We start from the raw sequence: 20,508 nt of genomic DNA, 5'->3' as shown, positions 1-20,508 counted from the left end.
AGAAAGTATTAGTCTGATTTTTACTCTACAATAAACTACTCTTATTTTGGGGAGCAAAAAGAAAAGATGGAGATTCTTAAAAAAAAAAAAAAAAAAAAAAAAAAAAACAATCCATCACGACTCTGGAACTCACTAAAGGAATAACAAACACTTCTGACCAGAGTATATATATATATACCTATTTATTAAAAACTAAATTACAGTGTAACGGTTTCGACAACTTAACGTTATCTTCATCAGACACCAACTGACAGAGATATCTTCAGAGCATAGAAATTTATACTAAAAGTGAAAGTACTAAAATTCATTGTTTGCATTGGAAGCCACCGTGAGTCGTACTTCCCCAGGCGTCATCTGCCGGCCACCTGCCCTGACTTTGTTACCCTCCTACCTATGTTTATCTTTACCGAACATCTGTAACACACCTGTTGTTCATACTTGACCAATTGCCTTAAAAACTTTCTCTTAATATTTCTTTGACGCCTATTACATATAATGTAAACGTAATAGACTATATACAAAATGCAAAAATTAAATGAAATCTTTGAGTTTTATGTAACACGATTATGCCGGTTAGGCTAAAGGAGACGGTGATGAGTAATTAATGAAATGATGGAATGAAGAAAGAGGGAGGAAACGGGAGAACCATGAGAAAACCCACGCACACGGTGTTTGTCCACCACAAAGTTCACTTGGCGGGGGCTGGGATCTATATACTAAATACAACTGAATATAAATATTATATATATATATATATATATATATATATATATATAAGAGGCCTGGAATGGAAAAATGATACTTTTTATTTATTTTTTTTAAAAAAGGTAACCTACTTTATTAATAGTGACTAAAATATAAGTTGTATGATGAAAATACAATTCTTTTACATTAATTTAGTAACTTCGGTATTTGCCTTCATCACAACAGGAGTACCAAAATTAAAAAAAAAAAAAACTAAAAACTAAGAAACATGATTATATTGATATTGAAGTTTTTCGAAATATTTTTTTTATTAAAGAAAAACACAGCTTTCTTACAAGGCTGACTAGAATATTTATTATAAAAAATAAACTAGAAAAGTAACGGTTTCGGAAGTACTTACTTTTCTAGTGAATAGCCTTGTTACGATACTTCCGAAACCATTTCTTTTCTAGTTTATTTTTTATAACAAATATTCTAGCCAGCCTTGTAAGAAAGCGGTTTTTTTCTTAATTCAAGATGGACACAAGGCCATATTATCATAATTTCTTATTGCATATGTTATTACTGTTTAGGTGCGTGAAGAAGAGCATTCAGTATTTTTAGCGGTGGTACGGCGCTACGGCGGTTCTGATCTGTCACGGTAACAGTGTTGTCACCAACGTCAATAATAAAAACTAAATTTCGCCCGAGATTTTAGAGATTCCCGACTCGGGAATTTTCGGGCAGCTGCAAAAACTCTCAAATACGAACAGTTTCCTATTTCATGCTTTGTACGATATGGACATGGACACGGTCAAAAATACAAACAGTCCATACAAAATACGGACGCATGACAACCCTAAATATAGTGTAACAGTCCCACATCACGGATGACAGTGGTTATCCGTACAATTCCAAACCACGTGAGTTTGTGGTGGGAAAGATCGTGCCTGTGGGTTTTCTTCTATCTTCCTTTTCATTCGTTCTTTCATTATTCTTCTTTTCCATTTCTTAATCCAGCTTCACTCGCAAAGAGTGAATAGAGAAGGTTTTAATATAGATTGTGTAGCTGTTTGCAGTTTCAAGTCTACTTAGAAACTTCGAAAATCAAATGAAATGAAATCTTTAAGTTTAACGTCCTACAATTATGCCCTTTAGGCTAAGGGAACCGGACAATTAAGAGAAGTGAATGATGATGAAAGAATTGGTGGAATTATAATGTGGAAGGAAACAGGAGTACTCCGAGAAAACCCACGGTCATAATGTTGTCCACCACAAGCTTACTTAGCCAGGGACCTCATGCGCCACAGGTAAGCACTCTACCACTGAGCTACCGCGCGTCTCTATAAACTTTGAATAGGGAATTTGAATGGGGAGAGAAGGGCTGAACAATTTATCTTCAAACGCACTTGCATTTTTAAATTAATAAATGAAAGATACTAAAACTTTGTGCCTAGATAATATGCAAATATCTGTAGAACAAAAGAGTTTGACATACTCTGTAATACCATCAGAGTAACAATGTTGCTAACCGAACACAAAAGCAATAAAGTAACATTTTTTCAAATGGTACTATGCCAGATTATACTTCAAATCTAGACTTTGAACTAAATTCACAATGCAACACTTACTATTCAGTGTTGCAAACTAAGAACGCTACAGTATCACAAAAATCAAATTAAAAAAAAAAACTAAAAAATAATAACAGAAGGGAGTTCTTAACGGGCAATTCACATCCAAAGTACCTCAGTGTCGAATATTATTATGATGACGTATTTGGAATAAACAGGACCAAAGTTACAAAGAATTGAAAATTGACTTTTTCAAAAGGCCTTAATGGGGGGACACAGTGGCTCAGTGGAAGATTTCTTACCCCTGGTGTGTGGGATCATTGGTTCAATCCCCGGTCAAGTAACTTTTTGGTGAGCAACACCATGTCCATAGCTTTTCCCGTTTCCTTCCACATTGTCATTTCATCAATTCTTTCATCATCATTCACTTACTTTAATAAGGCATAATCATGGGACGTTAAACTGAAAGATTTCATTTTCATTTCATTTTTAAAATCAATCAAAAGATAATAATGAATTATTCTTTTCATTTTACATTTCAATTTTTAGGAACTTCAAAACTGTATTTTGATATTAAAATGAGTTCTTGTTTTCTTCAGTGAACATAATTTTTGAAATATCCTTAAAAAAATGTATGTAGAAATAATAATGTGCTTGTGTTTTGCAATATTCGAACTTCAAATAGTTAATTATAACTCAAATAAAAATACATTTCAAACAATAAGTTATTTATTAATTTGATTACATGAATTATGGGGGGAGGCGTAAGTTTAAATTTTCTTGCTCTTTTTCTATAAATCAAGATTAGAAGCTAATCTCAGCACATTCTAAACACCATTTTGTTTTCTATTTGCTTTTAGAGACATTTTTCACCTTTGTCTAACGAAGAACTTGTTTTAGAGAAAAAATTCTAATCGTGATGTTCATCTTTAAAGAAAAGTTTAAAAAAAATACTTTTTTTGTATTCACAACTCTAGGTGCAAGTAAAAACAATACTTCCTGCATGCTCAAACATCTTTGACTCTATTTTTGCGATGATCAGTGTGGCCAATCTGCGCACTGTAGTTTTCTCTAAATCGAACCAGTTCGAATACTTTTCTGACAAATCCTGTATATCGTAGACTATCTACAAAACTCATCCAGTCTCAATCAAACTTGGCACAAATATAGATTCTAACTTCCGTAGTATGAATATAAAGTTTTCCCCTGTGCAGACATTTTGTTATCGAATTATGCCTCATGAAATAGGAGTTTGGACACAACAAATCAATTAAGCGTCCATTTGAGTTTAAATGTCAGCCTGTTGAAAGTAAAGAAAATGCAGTGTATAGTTACACATAATAAAGATTTGCTTAAGTCAATTGAATGACAATGTTTCCTGCAATAAAGAGCCTCATTACCAGTTTTAAAAATCTCTCTCCTTACAACACATAAATACATCTCTAATACAATAATGGGAGAGGGGGCACGGTGGCTCAGTGGTAGAGCACTGACCTCTGGTGTATGAGGTTCTTTGTTCGATCCACGACAGTTCTTTGTAAGAATCTGGTGGACAACATCATGTTCGTGGGTTTTCTCTTAAATCACCCACCATCCTTACTCTAACAGGCATAATCGTCGGACGTTAAACAGAAATATTTCATTTCACTTTCATTTCTAATAACAATAATGTGATTGATATTATTTGTAATTAAAATTTAACAGAAACCAAATTATTGTTTTCTTGTAGTTGTTGGTAAGTTATCTTGTGGATATATGATGAGCGCATGCATCTTTGTCGCAGGAGACCCTGGTTTGATTCCAGGAGGTAGCTCATGTGGTTTGGATTCCACAGTAAGCTGTTGGCAGTGACGTAACCAACGGGGGAGCAAACGGGGCTTGTGCTCCGGGTGCCGGATTGGGGGGCGAAAACCTGAGCAAATAATTATTTTCACTATAAGGCAAAGAAATGAGTTTTAGCAAACTAAATATTTTTAAAAATTCTCAAAAACTTAACAAGACAACAATGACTCACAAACCATAGGATCTCATCCATAGAGTATAATTTAGCCTCAAAGCTATCTTATGAGGACATTGTAGAAACCTTTGCAGCTAAAAGAGTCCGCAAAGTTAAATTTTAGTTCCAGCTTTTTCTGTTTTCATTTAACTTGCATCGATTTAAGAGATTTGTAAAATGTTCGAGTATAATACTCGAGGCAACAGCTTGACTGTTTGTCATAATTAAGTTTTCTATTCTAAAGCAACAGACTTTGATTCATTCTAGAAATACTAACATCCCATTATAATTCAAAAAAAAAAAAAAAAAAAAAAAAAATTGGATTTGCGGTTATTATAATAAGACTATAAGAATGTGAAGTATGCTACTCTCAGATTATTTGACAACCAAATACTAATTAGTTTGGTGTTTTATCTCTTACTAAAATTAAATTTTGTACTGAAATTTTGAAATCAAGCTTTACCACATGGAAAAAAATGGAATTGCGGAATTACTGTGTGATGCTAATATCAGGTACAGTCGGGGAGCGTTTTGATTTGGTTGGTCACGGAGGGGGGGGGGGGCTAAGGCGAGTTCTTACCCCGGGCAACAAGTATCCTAGTTGTGTCTCTGGCTGTTAGTTCACGTCTCACAAGGTCTCGCTGCTGAACAGGTCTCTAAAATAGTAACCAACAAATGAATTGACCATCCTAGTTGTTAGTGTCGTATCTACCCCGGATCCGGGGGGCCCTTTGAGTGACAAAAATAGTTTAAGCTATTATTTATATATTTTTGGATTGTATATTAAGCTCATGATATACCTATCCAAGCCCGTATATATATATATATATATATATATATATATATATATATATATATATATATATATATATATTGTGGGCCCCTGTGCTCTAAATAATTTGCCGACCCCCACACACACTTTTGCCTCAAACGGGGAAACAAGCCGTGATTTTGCAAACATGTCAGCTCTTGTTGAGTAGCAGTTTAGGTATTACAAGTTAAAAATTTACAACGTTCTGCCCAAAGGTAGGTGTTTGACCCAGGGGTCCCTGGCCAAAGTGAACCCATGGTAGTTTGCCATTGCCTTCCATGGGATGATGATGACGTACTAAGGAGACGGGACTTACAGCTTAACTTGGAATTCGAATCACGTGTGTCCCCACCGGGAATCAAACCCGGGATCCATTGATAAGGTCATACTCCACTCCCCAGATAGGAATTAGATTTTAAAAATAATGAAAAACGACATATACAGTATATTAGTGTTGAATTCATAGTTTTCGAGGCCACTAATAGTATCAGTTTTCATTATGTTCAAGTTCATCCTCACCCCTTTTTAAAAATAATCAGTTAAGCTAGCTAATTAGTAACTGTTGTAACTAGAGCAAATTAAACACATTAACATTTTCTCTCGCTTTCTCGTGATTCTGGGGGTTGCTAGTTTTAAATATTACTTTATTCTAAATCTTAAAAAATCTAAAAATCTAAATTATGCCGCCTTGTGCTCAAGCACAGAATAGCACTTACCTAAATCCGGGCTGCACCTATCATAGTCTGCGTTCTGGCTGCTCCCTCTCAGATTTTACTTTCTACAGTATACAGATGCACTATTGGCTGTTGGTCGAGACAGCCCGGTTAATACTGATAACTGCTAGCCTTAACAAGGCACGTATGCGTTTTAAAGCAGGAAGACTACACCCCGAACCCCTGATCTACGTACACAGTGTAAGACAAGTTTCTCGATATCTTAGTGCATTTCCTTTCATATCGAAAGTAATGTTTATGTGCATATTAATTTGCAATATAACTTCAAATTAGGATTGGAGAATGTGTGAATTAGCTGCCAACAGCAAGGAAAAATGTTTTTGTTTCTTAATATACATACAGGGTGTTAATTAACTATACCGACAAACTTTAAAAAGTGATTCCCCATATCAAAATAAGAGAAAAAGTTCATATGGACTTATAGCGAAAAGTGCATGGTTTCAGAGCTAGGGTTGTCCAAAATCGCGAAGAAGCCAAATTCCAAAAGGCGCTATTTCGAATTCGAGACCCTATGGATGGTGGTCCTTATCAGCGTAAAGGAAGTCACGCATACGCAATCCGAAAATGCATATTTCATTAATGTTCAATGGGTGTACAGATTTCCCTGTAGGGTGAAATTCTCAGACATGCCATCAACCGAATTTTGAGATATGCTCTGATTTTATGATTGGTTAAATCAGGCTAATGATAAGGCTTGATAGTAGTGAACACGGAATCCTTGGGTGCGATGTTGGAAGTTTTAAGGATCGTCAACAGCATTGTCTCTCATACTCGGGAAAGCGCACAGTGCGATGTTTTCATTCACGCTTATAAGTGAAGAAAACGTGAAATATACCGTGACGAAATACATATCATCACAAGTTATTCCAAGCACGAAGAAACATGGAGCTGCCTGTTCCTAACACTTCCAACTTCCCTCAGAAGCATTGGGTGTCCATTGTTGTCAAGGCTTACCTCCTGCCTACTTTGGAGTGTCCTTGAAATCAGGGTATATCTGAAAACTCTATTGAAAACATATCTGAGAATTATATCTGTAGGGATTACCCTCTACATATATTGACAATTGATGAAATATGTACTTTTGGATTGTATATGCGTGACTTCCTTTACGCTGATAAGAACCACCATCCACAGTTTCTGGAATTCGAAATAGGGCCTATTGAAATTTTGCTTTTTCGCGATTTTGGACAGCCCTAGTTCTGAAACTATGCACTTTTCGACATAGATCCATATGAACTTTTTATCTTATTTTGATGTGAGGAATCCCCTCTTACAGTTTGTCGGTATAATTCATTTACACCCTATATATATATATATATATATATATATATATATATATATATATATATATATATATATAATATACAGTGGCGGATCCAGGATAAGGTCAAGGGAGGGACTAAACCATAGTTTGCCGTTTTATCCAGTGTAAAGCAGGATTGAAGCCCATTTTATACAGTGTATACCTGAGCGTCAAGGGGAGCTATAGCCCATATAGCCCCCACTTGGTTCCGCCACTGCATATATATAATATAAATTTTCGAGTTATGAAATTTTAAGCATTCTAGTTCTAATGATATACTTTGTGGATTCTAAGTACACTCTCGACCGACCACAACATTTGCCGATAATATGCCGCTCTCTCCATTACAAACGGAATAACGCACTCTGTACTTACGACATCAGTCAACAATTTTTAATATTTTAATTTGCGTGTCATTTTCCTTTCAAGGAATTTTAATTAATTCAAATACTTAAGTTCTGACATTAAATTGTGTTATCTATGTTTCCAGTTTCGACTCAAAGCTAATTAAGTAAATATAATGTGTATATTGCGCTAATGCAATCTTGTTAAACACAAGAGAGAGGAATACGTCAACAAATGGATTTTGAACTAGCATCAAATAATTTACTTTATTTCTCTGACTCACTTTATTTAACTTCTTCTTACTTTACTTCCCTGATTCATATTCTAATTTGCTAACTTTGTTTACTCACTTATTTGTTTCTTTGATTTTTAAAAGTTTTTTACATTACTTTTCTGTTACTTATTTTATTTTGCTTACTTTGTATTCTTGTACATTTTAGTATTTTCTATCTTACCCCATTACATTACTTACTTGTTTACTTTGTTTCTCCCTAATGTTTCTACCTCCTAAACAATAAAACGCAGATTTTGAATTGAAAGAACCAAAGAAGTGATACATAAAATGATAATCTTGTCTGTTGTGCTGTATGGTTTCGAAACGTGGTCTCTTACCCTGAGGGACGAACGTAGATTGAAAGTATTTGAGAACAAGATCCTGAGACGAATATTCGAATCAAAGAGCAACGGGAATGGGAAATGGCGAAAACTTCATAACGAGGAACTGCATAGTTTACACTGTTTACCAAACATTATTAGGGTAATCAAGTCTAGGAGGCTCAGGCAGACAGGTTATGTAGCGAGAATGTGATAAAGTAGGAACGTATTCGAAGTTTCAACTGGAAGTCCAATTGGAAAACGACCATTAGGAAGACCTAGGCGCAGATGGAAGGACAATATTAAGATGAATCTCGCAGGAATAAGAATACAAAATAGAAACTGGAAGTTAATGTAGAGCCTTAGTGAACGTGACATTGAGCCTTCGGGTTCCATAGGCCATAGAGTTACTTAGTTAAAGAAGTGATTCTGTCTTATCCAAGCAAAGAGTATTGTATATGCATTCTATGCTATAATAAAGTCGTTCATTCTAGTAAGCTATCAACTGTTATAACAAGCTGGCATTGTAAAGTGTTCTATCGGTGGGCATAGCCGAGTGGATTAAGATGTTCAGAAGCAGACTATAGAACAAGAAGTGTGAGACTAAAGCTCACTAAAGAGCATTGTTATATCATGTTCATACTTATGTGTTGCAGTCCCCGTCTAATTGGGTAAATCTAAAAATACGTAAAAATGAAAATAAGAAATAATAGGCACTATTAACTAACTAGAAATCATAGGCACTAATAAGGAAACAAATAACTTCGGAGGGATAGGCACTTTCACAAGAAGAGCAATTTTTGTCTTGCCTCGATTACTGCATAAAAAAGGAAACGAAAGTTCAAAAAAGAAGTGAAGATTCAAATTTGAGACGAGACGAGAAGTTTCTACAGTTATTGTTGGCAACACTAGTTCAACAAAATCTTAGACCGAAAACACTGTTCTCGTGTGAGTAGTCGCGGCTCGATTCTAGGTGAGGACACTCTGTCGAAAAAGTCTAATAGATTTTTCAGACAATCCATCATGAGTGAGGTTTCCTGGATTTTCCTCATTCACACCTGGCAAATGCCGGGATGGTAGCTAACATATAGGTCCCAGTCTGTTTACTTCCTTCTCCAATCCTTTTTCCTTCCCTTTTCCCTTTCCTCGGACAGTGTGATGGCCGACGGACGTCATCCATCCTTAAAATGTGACGGTCTAAGATGGCCATAGGTGCCGAAAGCCAAGAATTGTAATTCTCAATCCTAATCCTACCCCTCTTGTGAAACAGAAACTTCGTCAGATGTGTTCCAATGTTGGATTTTAATACAACAGAAAAGGTAAAAAAAAAAGCGAAAAATTATTTTCAGTATAAATTGAATATCTTGTGAGTAAGTTCCACCTCCCCCTAATCCGTCTTTTAAAATTGGAACATATATATTTATCACCAGATGTAACCATAGGTAGGTTTTAGGGCGGAGGTTGCGCCTATGAGGTTATCTGGAGGCGATATCACTGAAAATTATACAATCAAACACAAATGGTAAATTTGTGGGAATAAAGGTGCATTGAGGGGGCAGGATGATAAATTTAAGGGGAAGAATGGCAAATTTGGTGGCAAATAGTAACTTTTGAGGTAGAATGGTAAATTTTGAGTAAAATGGTAAATTCGGGGACAGAATGGTAGATTTGGGGTAAAATGGTAAATTTGGAGATAGAATAGGAAATGTGGGGGCAATATGGTAATTTTGGGGATAGAATGGTAAATTTGAAGGGTGAATGGTAAATTCGGTATAGAATGGTAAATTTGGAGAAATGATAAACTTGAAGTTAGAATGGTAAATTTGTTTGTAAAATGGTAACTTTGGGAATATAATTGTAAAGTTGAAGTGTGAATGGTAAATTTTGAGATATATTGATAAATTTGGGAGAAATGGTAAATTTCGGGGTAAATTGTAAATTTTGGGGGAAGAATGGTAAATGTGAAAGGTGAACGGTAAAGTTCTGGATAGAATGGTAAATTTGGGGTAAAATGGGAAATTTGGCAATAGAATGGTAAATTTGAAGGGTGAATGGTAAATTTGGGGCGAAATAGTAAATTTGTGGGAAGTGATACTCCCTGTCTATCACTTTTGGTAATACTACTGAATATGAATAGTATGGAAGTCTACCCAAGTTCCACGTTATGAAACGAAATTAATTTGTTTCTGGTACTTTATTAGATAGTCGTTTCCTTCACTGCAGCAACCTGTTATTTTAATCTTAAGTACAATTCATACTTTGGGGCAACTCTTTTGTAATGTTAGAACTAACTTTTAGATATTAACTGCTTACCTTCAATAATATAAATAATTATTTTTTTCTAAACCATCAAGAACAGCAAAATCATGTCATCTTTAATGAACGAAGCTCACCTGAAAATACAAAAAAAAGAAAAAAATGTTAAGTTTTTTGTATAGAAAAGAGCTTAATTAACATTTAAAAATGACAAAAATTGATTCAAGATTATTGTCACCTAAAGCGGAGATGGTTCAATTGTTGTCGTATCTACTGGTATATAGAGTATAGTCATGTAAGGCTCTACGCTTTCATACGAATCGGAGAAGAAGATAATTTGAACTGCCAGCTACAAAGACGACCAGATAATGTAGTAATTATTTATAGTTAATACTCAATTTTCTCATGAAAGGTTGTTGCTGGGGATGGGGAGGAGATGGAAATTATATTTATGTGTTTCCGGCATCTATAATCATTTAAGTATGTCACATATCGTCTGTAAATCCACGTACAGGCGTATCTGCATGTTTTTAATTTTACAGGAAAACGATTTGAAATTCTTCGTATGACGGTATAGGACTGCTCATTTCATTTTCAACATAGTGTTGCGAAAATTTGTACCAAGAGAGCTTTAACCTTAGTGTTTCTGAAGATAGTATTAAACGTATAACGCTATACGAAGAATTTCAAATCGATTTCCTGTAAAATTAAAAACATGCAGATACGCCTGTACGTGAATTTACCGACGATATGAGAGATGGCGTCCCTCGGCGAGGACAGAAGTGGGAAAAGAAGGAAACAACCTCGGACCTTTGTTGCGTACTATCCCAGCATTGAGGAAAGCCCAGAAAAAACTTCACTCTGCACGGCTGGCCTGCAAAAGCTGTTACAACTTTCTGACGAAGTATCCGCACCAAGAATCAAACCTGAGACCACTCGCAGCAAAGACGAAAACGTTATCAACTACGTCATGTGATGCTACAGATGTTGTTGCTGAAAATATCTTTGTGCTAGTGAAGCTTGATACCCTAAGGGGGACTGAAAGCGCTGGTAACAGCATATGCAAGTAAAGAAGGGTATTTTTTTCTTTTTTCTTTCTTTTTTTGTGATAGTCGTCCCGATTTCACACATCAGTCATTTTCAACTGACAGATGTATGACGTAAGAGCATATTTTTACAATTAGAGAAATAGCAGGAAGATACATTAGAGGAAAGATGTGGTAGGATTCTGGCAGTGCACACGGAGTCATATTATGCCTCCAAAACCAGCCAATACGCTATCCATGTCCTTCTATGCCTATCATCACTAACTTTTATCAATTAGATTCCCTGCCTGCTCCTTTCATTCTCCGTGTGATTTACTGAAATGGAAGCCACTTTTGTGTTATAAAAAAATATATGTCGTAGAGCAAAACAACGGAAGTTACATACTAAAAGACAGGTGAAAAGAATATGGGGAAAAATGTTTGGTGGCATAGAAGCTCAAGTGAATATGAGCCTTACCAAAAAATGAAATGAAAGGGCACTTAGTCACAAAGAAGATCGTCCACGAGACAAAAGTTGAACCTGTCTCAACTCGAGAAGGTGTGAAAATGACGCCACGAAAAGTGTATCTCTTTGTATTGGAAGAGCTGTGTCTCGACGCGAAAATTCTGTCTCGTTTAGTGGCTACCCTAGTCACAAAATTTACAGAACCAATGAAAGTTTGAAAATATTTTGATAAATAAAATTCTTATCAAGTTGATAAAGCTAATGAATTCTAAAACTATCTCTGGTTAACTGACTTATGTGGTCACAGTATGTGTGAAGTTCCTTGACCAAGTGAGTTAAAATTTGACAAAGTTTCACTTCTTAAGTTCTACTCTTAGCTTGCTTTTACTTCGATACGGCAATAAACACAATTATTTCTATCATTACTATTCAATTAGCTGATTGGTTAGTAATCATTCATTCTTACTATTACAAAGGAAGACATGCTTTTTAATGAATCTAAGTCATGTAAGAAATATGCAGCAGGAAACTGCATATGTTTGAAAAACATTAATTTTCCTTCTTTCTTAATATTTCCTGAAAAGCCAATGATTATAGTGGTCAATACATTTAGAACAAATGCTTTTCATTTATTTGTAAATATCTTTCTTGCTTTGATTCACCCACAGAAGGAGAAATAAGCTTCCTTCTACAACTTGAAAGAAGATACCTCAAAACAGCTCAATTAATGCCACGAGAGACTCTTTCAGTAAGCATGTTTAAAAACAACACTTCTCTTCTTCATTAAGCACAGTACTAACTGAACGTGCGCTCTCTATACAGCGCATCATTCACATATGAGTATGAATCTCCTTGTCATTCCTAACAACATCTGTACATGCCCCTTTACAGACACAAGTGAAAGAGGTCTTGATAAAAATCGGCAAAAGGTACCATAAAAGGTAGATTTCGTAAATTATTTTTTCAATGTCTCGCAAGATTTGCAAGATTTGAACCTACTTCCGATTGGAGTTTCTAATTTATGTATGATCAGTGTTTTCTTTCTTCATGCTTGCAGTATGTAATAAGCAAATTCATTGCATACACAATTAATTATAATGTCAGTGATATATGTTGTTCATTGAGCATAACACTCCAAACAATAAAGATTCATCTTAGCCTGGACAAATTGTTATCCTTCGTTTTTCATTATCAGGCCATGAAACAAACGCCTGAGAGATATACTACTCCCATGTACAATTATGTGGTATTAGAATGTATAACTCGTAGGATGTAATGCTTTTTTTAAAAAATTCAACACTTCTAGTGTACTCCTAAAAATGTAATAAAGAAATAACGTCCATGTTTTTTAAACATTCAATTAGAACTGGACAATCTACACAAAATTTGCAATCGATTCATTTAAAACGGCACGTTTCTAACACCTGTGGTTTTCGAGATCTCATGGTTAAAAGGATTGGAAACACATATAAACCTAGCATTTTAATATATAGACTAGCTGAACCTGCGCTCTCTACACATCGCATCATTCACGTATGACCATGAATCTCCTTATCATTCCTCACAACATCTATATGTGACTCTTTACAGACAAATGAAGGACGTCTTGATAAAAATCGGCAAAGAGTGCCATAAAAGGGAGATTTTGTAGATTATTTTTTCAATATCTCGCACAGTTTGCAAAATTTGAGCCTTCTTCCGATTGGAGTTTCTACTTCATGTATGACCAGTGTTTTCTTCTTGCATGCAGTATGTAATAAGAAAGTAAATTACTTACACAATTAATTATAATGTCAGTGATATATGGTGTTCATTGGGCAAAACACTCCAAACAATAATGATTCATCTGCAACAGGAGAAATGATTATACTTCGTTTTTCATTATCATTTGTCCATGAAACAAACGCCTGAGTGACATACAACCCCTGTATTCAACTATGTGGTGTTGGAATGTAAAACTCATAGGATATGATGCTTTACTTTAAAAAAAAAAAAAAAGTAAATTTAAAATTTACTGGAAATGTCCAGTGTACCCCTAAAAATGTAATAAAGAAATAGCGGCCATGTTTTTTGGCTATTCAATTAGAAATGGACAATCTACACAAAATTTGGAATCTACCAGTGAAAACGGCACGTTTCTAGCACTTGTAGTTTTCGAGATCTCGTTATCGAAATGATTGGAGACAAACATATAAACCGTTCTTTTGAGACAAACATATAAACCTAACATTTTAATATATAGATAGTTGAAACTGCGCTCTTTACACAGCGCTTATGAGAATTAATCTTCTTGTCATTCCTCACAACATCTGCACATATCTCTTTACAGACACAAGTGAAAGACGTCTTGATAAAAAATGGCAAGACATACCGTAAAGGGGACATTTTTTCGATTACTTTTTCAATATTTCGCACCATTTACAAGATTTGAGCCTACTTCCGCTTGGAGTTTTTAATTCAAGTACGATCAGTGTTTTCTTTCTTCTTGCATGCAGTATGTAATAAGCAAATACATTACATACACAATTAATTATAATGTCAGTGATATATGGTGTTCATTGGGCAAAACACTCAAACAATAAAGATTCTTCTTAGACTGAAAAAATGGTTATCTTTCGTTTTTCCTTGTCATTTGGCCATGAAACAAACACCTGAGAGGTATGTAACCCCATATACAATTGTGTGGTGTTGGGATGCATAATGCGTAGGATATGGTGTTTTAGTGTTTTTTCTTCTAATTTCAACACTTCCAGTGTAACCGTAAAAATGTAATAAAGAAATAATGGCCACGTTTTTTTTTTTTTAAAAAAAAATATTCAATTAGAACTGGACAATCTACGCAAAATTTGCAACCGATCAGTGAAAACTTCATCTTTCTAGAGCCTGTAGTTTCCGAGATCTCATTGTCGAAAGGATTGGCCACAAACATATAAACGCCCACAAACGTATAGTTTAAAAAGAACTCCAAAGATGGCAGCACAATTCATTTGCATTGATTTTGGAGAAGGCTTATTAAAATACAAAGGCTTTGAACAATAATTTTAGAAAATAAACTTTATAAAAGAAAGACATATTTAATAAATAACTTATTTAAAGTATACATACTTTAAAATATTTGTCTTTGTTAAACTTGAAATCACAAGTACCCTTAAATCATAGGTTTGAAATCATACGTTAGAGGTTGGAGCTTAGGAGCTTTTATTGCATATTTACCTCATCAAGAAACCTCGCTTGTCTTGTGTTTGTTAGCGTGTCAGCGAGGGCCAGGCATTGCAATACCTACTTGAGAGCATAACACACATACTACACTTACAGGATTGACGAAAGTTATCGGTTTCGAAGGGTTCCTTGTCTTTTGAACTTCAACACACTCATTCTAATTTTTCGTTTCACATCTCATTGTTGCTCATCTCTCATTTCGACTAGTGGGCATGGGGACCATCACTGCTTAACTCTATATGGCGACTGGAGGACAACATGTCGGACTTCCTACGGTAATAGCTGGTCCTACCGTTTCCTCTGCAGACTCGGATATCAGACGTAGGCACCGAGACTCACACCGCACCGCCAATAGAACGGAAAGATCACGATCTCCAATTATAGGTCACCATCACACACCATCTCCGAAACGTCATCGCCGAGATAGCATCTCAGACTCTGATAGTGAGCGACTTAGAATCGACGACACGGAGTTTCCATCGCTATCTGACAGTACAAAACAACCAATCTATTCGTTCTTACAAATTTCGACACTAAATATCAGAACGAAAAGCACATCTATCTTCAGCTCACCAAATATTATTGGCTAGCTCAGATCTCACAAATTGTTGCCACCAGAAATGGGATGATCATCAAATCTCCAGATCAGCATTTGGCTACTACTATTCGCAACAAGTTAAGTTATGAAAATTTTTTCAAGAATGCACAGCTCACTAAACTGACTGACCAGAGAATCCAACAGCCGCCTCCGCCACCTCGCACGCCTGCTTTCTCCGTGGTCATACGAGGTGTAAATCCTGACCTTACGGACGATGAGATCCTACAAGAACTCACAGAAGAAGGGCACAAAGTTTCCAAGTGCATCCGCATTCGAAACGACCGCGGTCCCACTTACATGGTCCGAGTGTTATCTCAAACGCAGGACACCATCAATCAGCTACTTGATAACGGAGCTTATATATATCGCAAACGGCATCGTGTCGAGCCATCACGCACTGCACGACCAACACCAATCCATTGCGAGCGTTGTCATGAATATAACACGCACACCACCGCCAACTGCAGGAATAACTTCAAATGTGGATACTGTGCTGGACTCCATTCCACACGCACCTGTCCGAATCTGCAGAGTCCACCGCAGTGCTCAGCTTGTCCTGAACAACACCTGACTTATAGCTTTAAGTGTCAAGCTCGACCCACACCTTCACTGGATAAACCTCACTTAGTGACACCACTTCGCACTCAAAGTGAACCAACGACCGACCCCACTCCTTCCCCCAATGTACCACCCAATTCTCAGCCTGTTACAGTATCCCAACCTCTTCAGTTCATCATATTAACGCTGCAAAACGTGCATCCTTTTTTACGGCCGCATGTATTACAAGTACAATATGCTTCCCTCTGCATATTCCGCGTTACCTTCAATGCCACCTACACAGGCCAACGAGTTCACTTTGACACTACCCGCTTGGGAACATCTGTTTAAGATTATGAATTTCTTTATGGATATCGCTATTATCTTTGTCAACATCAGTTCCCTCAATCAACATAAACCTCTCTTCGAACAACTTCTGGAAGAACATGCATCATCGTTTCTGCTAAACGAAACGCATCTCACACTTCGCATGTCTTGTAAGTTCTCAGGATACCAGATCTTTCGAGCCGACAATCAGACACCGGCCCTCCGCGCCAATGGTGGCGTACTCATTGGATTTTCTTCTCAGTCACTTTATCGTACTTTCCAAGCACCTATTTCCAACCTTCCAGAATAACTTATCACAACCGTCTATTTCAAGGCTTTATACATCACCTTGGCGACCATCTACGTTTGGCCCGGTCATGCAATACCATACTCCTTTCTTCAGCATATCGCAAACAATTTCCGCCACTTCATTATCATGACCGATATCAATATTCATAGTAGACCCGCTTGCCAGAAAGCTCAATTCCAGGACTTCGTTACAACACGCATACCTTGCATTCCGCATAAACTTCAAAAATCAACACGCCCTCTCTCAGGTACCACACCGGATGTTGTCATCACCTCAACTACCATTGCCGGCAAATGCCATATCGAAGTCTTAGACCCCCTTGGCAGTGACCACCTTCCAATCAAGTTAACTACCAAACGTTCTTTTCGCCACCACTGTTCTGTAAACATTCCACCTAGGGAGGCCCCTAGATTTGACAAAGCTAATTGGGATAACTACAGACTTCATCTCACTTCTAAGCTTGAACATCTCGAACCACCAAATACTGAGGATGAACTATACTCGGCGCTGGATGTTATCACCTCTTCTATCCATACAGCATCTGCCGAGAATATACCTACCTTGCAAACACATCCATGGCGTCCTCGATTACCACCTCAGTACCTTCACATGATCAGACGCTCTCGACAATTTTACCGAGATTACATACGTACAAACAACGGAGAGGCTCTACGCCATCACCGACAACTCCAACGTACGGTTTGTAACTACGTTGTAGCCCATAAACTTCGAAACTAGGTCAAAACGTGCAATACAGTGGACGCAACTTCACATCCTACCAGATACTGGAAGAGATTTAATGCATTGACTGGCAAACTCACTCGAACACCTTATCCTCTTATTGAAGGGGATCATCCACTCACCTCAGATAGTGCCAAAGCTGATGCCTTTGCGAATCATCTCCAAACCATCTTCACGCCATTTCCCCCTGTAAGATCTGAACGACGCCATCCTGCATATACGTTTAATGTTGATTCTCCTCATCTTCAACCCAGTACAGAGCATACCTTTCCAGCTCATCACGAACTTACCACACCTATCACAGTTCCAGAAATTCGTGAAATTACAGCACGCAAACGTAACACTGCTCCAGGCATGGACCTTATCATCTACCGTCACATTAAAGAGAGTTCTTTCTGTTTACTGCTTCTGTTAGCACATATTTTCACTTTCATTTTACGTACCGGTATCATTCCCGCCAATTGGAAAACCTCCAAGACTTTAATGTTTCTAAAATCTAACAAGCCAGCTACCTCTGTATCATCTTACCGTCCAATGCAATTAACCACTGTTTTATGCAAAATTCTTGAACGCAATCTTGTAAACTTCATCCACATTTCTCTCGCCATCGTACCATCCCACTCCATGAAGCAGGTTTCTGTCCTCGCATTGATGTTCACGACAAGCTCTTACGCCTCACCAATCTCATTACGAATCACATCAACCGCTCACAGCCTTCATGTTTACTTCTATTCGACCTTGAGAAAGCTTTCGATAAGGTATGGCATCTTGCGCTCTTCTTTAAGCTTCTGTCCTGTAAACTACCAATATGCTACATTCGATTCATTTTCAACTTTCTATCATGTCGCATTACATATATATCTATAAACAACTCTTTACCAGATACTGTTTCTATTCATTCCGGCGTTCCACAGGGCTCAGCATTATCTCCACTTCTGTATGTGCTCTTCGTTGTCGATCTTCTTCCACTTCCTCCAAATGTACATCTCTTCCAGTTTGCAGACGACACGGCCTTTCTTCCTCTCGGCAAAACGATCCACCAATTGAACACAGCAGTCCAATCTGCCATCGATATCTTTGTTAGTTGGTGCTCGAAATGGCGATTACGCCTAAATTCTGAGAAGACTCAAGCAATAGTTTTTCTTCACCCTAAGAGACGGTCCCGCGTCCGTAGAAACACAACACGCCTACACCTATCTGTTCTTGATACTTCCATCAAACCTACCAAACATGTTAAGTACCTAGGTGTTACATTTGATACTCACCTCACATGGTGACCTTACTTAGCTCAGATTATCACTAAAACCTACAATAGGCTGAATCTTCTTCGCCGACTCACAGGCACAACCTGGGGCCTACAAGCAGATATCATTCTCACAACATATAAAGTGTTCCTACGACCCGTCCTCACCTATGGGTTTACAGCTTAGGTTGCTGTACATTCAATCTTTTACACGCTCAAGATCCTAGAACGACACACCCTGCGTATTGCATATCGTATTAAGCTACCCAGCCCTACACAAGATTTGTATGATCACATCTCATTTCCTCACATCCTTTACCACATCGAAAAACTTTGACTTTCCTACACCACCAATAGACTGGCTCAGAAGCATCCCCTTTTCCTTGATATTCTACACAGTGATATCGACTACGCTCCACAACATCCACCCGCCACTCTCCCTCCTCTTTACTTTATACCGTTATTCACTCCCACCAAATCATCCAGATCAAGACATCGCATCTGCCTTTGCCATTCATTCAGATTCGCACTACATCTTCCCAATATACGCACAGTAATCCATCTCATCTAACAGGGCTCATTGTGTCTCTCATCATGACCCTGAGCAGCCTCAGGATCGGAAGATAACATCCATTCGCCTAACTAACCCTTCCCTTTACTGTGTTGTGGCGTTCAGTACACCTCACCATCTTCTCCATCTCATCACCCATCCTAATGATTATGGCTAAAGGCCATAATATCTGCTGCTATGGTACTTGAATGTTATATAATTTAAGATCAATAAAGTTTATATAAATTATTAAATCACTTAGACCATCTCTGTTGCCTCCTTTCCATATTAATATTCCTTCTCTTTCCGAGGAAAGGGCGTAACCTTTGTAAGGGGCTAGCATACCTTCATCATGCCAGCATTGTAAAAAAAATAAAAAATGCTTTCATTGCTGTTGTATCATTTTAATAGATAGAGTATTACGTGTTATTACGTGTTAACACGTAATATTACTTGTTATTAGGTATTATAATTATAATATTATATTACGTATTATTACGAACATCTCATTATTGTGATAGAATCCTTTTAATTATAACCTATTTTGCTTGAAAGTACGTGCGTCAATAACTCTGCAGCAAATCAGTGATTTAGTTTCACGTGGTTCTGTTTACAGTCGTTTAGAAGTAAGATAGAACAGATAATAGTTATTCGTGAATAAATGATGTCAGAAACTTGATCTCCTACTATAATTGTAAAGGCTTTGAACTACTACTACTACTACTACTACTACTACTACTACTACTACTACTACTACTACTACTACTACTACTACTACTACTACTACTACTACTACTACTACTACTAATAATAATAATAATAATAATAATAATAATAATAATAGATTTCCCTCATTTACCGAGTTGTTAGGAGATTCACGTCAGACATGCTTGTTTCCTGGGAACTTGTTAGGAAACCTATAGATGAAAATCTTTACATAACCTATAGGGTTTTTAAAATCTTGCTGTACATCTCTAAACGTGAAAGTACTAATTCTCCTACTTCCCAGCGTTTTCCGAACACCAAATCTGATTAAACAATTCTGATAGTTTTTTTTTTTTTTTTTTTTTTTTTTTTACATAATGATAGCTCTTAGTTTCGTATTGTAAAAGATTTGTTTTTAATTCAGTAATAAACGGGGCGTACGAAGTGGAAGTTTTCTATATTATCAACATTATTAGAAATATTAAGTCTCCTC

General features: G+C 36.8%; 1 protein-coding gene across 2 annotated transcripts in view; it reads right to left on the bottom strand.

Moving 5' to 3' along the window:
- Positions 1-20,508, bottom strand: part of Glut1 (Glucose transporter 1) — a 942,408-nt gene that overhangs the window by 654,064 nt on the left and 267,836 nt on the right. Inside the window, exon 1 of one of the 2 annotated variants that reach the window (XM_081744243.1) lies at positions 10,352-10,369. The exons of the other annotated variant lie outside the window; for it this stretch is intronic. The gene's annotated coding sequence lies outside the window, so the exon portion shown is untranslated. Of the gene's footprint in view, positions 1-10,351; positions 10,370-20,508 lie in introns of those variants that run through there. 2 annotated transcript variants of the gene reach the window in all.

This window comes from Thermobia domestica, chromosome 17 (assembly GCF_964235325.1).
Source record: "Thermobia domestica chromosome 17, izTheDome1.hap1.1, whole genome shotgun sequence".
In the NCBI taxonomy this organism is placed as follows: domain Eukaryota; kingdom Metazoa; phylum Arthropoda; class Insecta; order Zygentoma; family Lepismatidae; genus Thermobia; species Thermobia domestica.
This window is presented reverse-complemented; position numbering and strand designations above follow the sequence as displayed.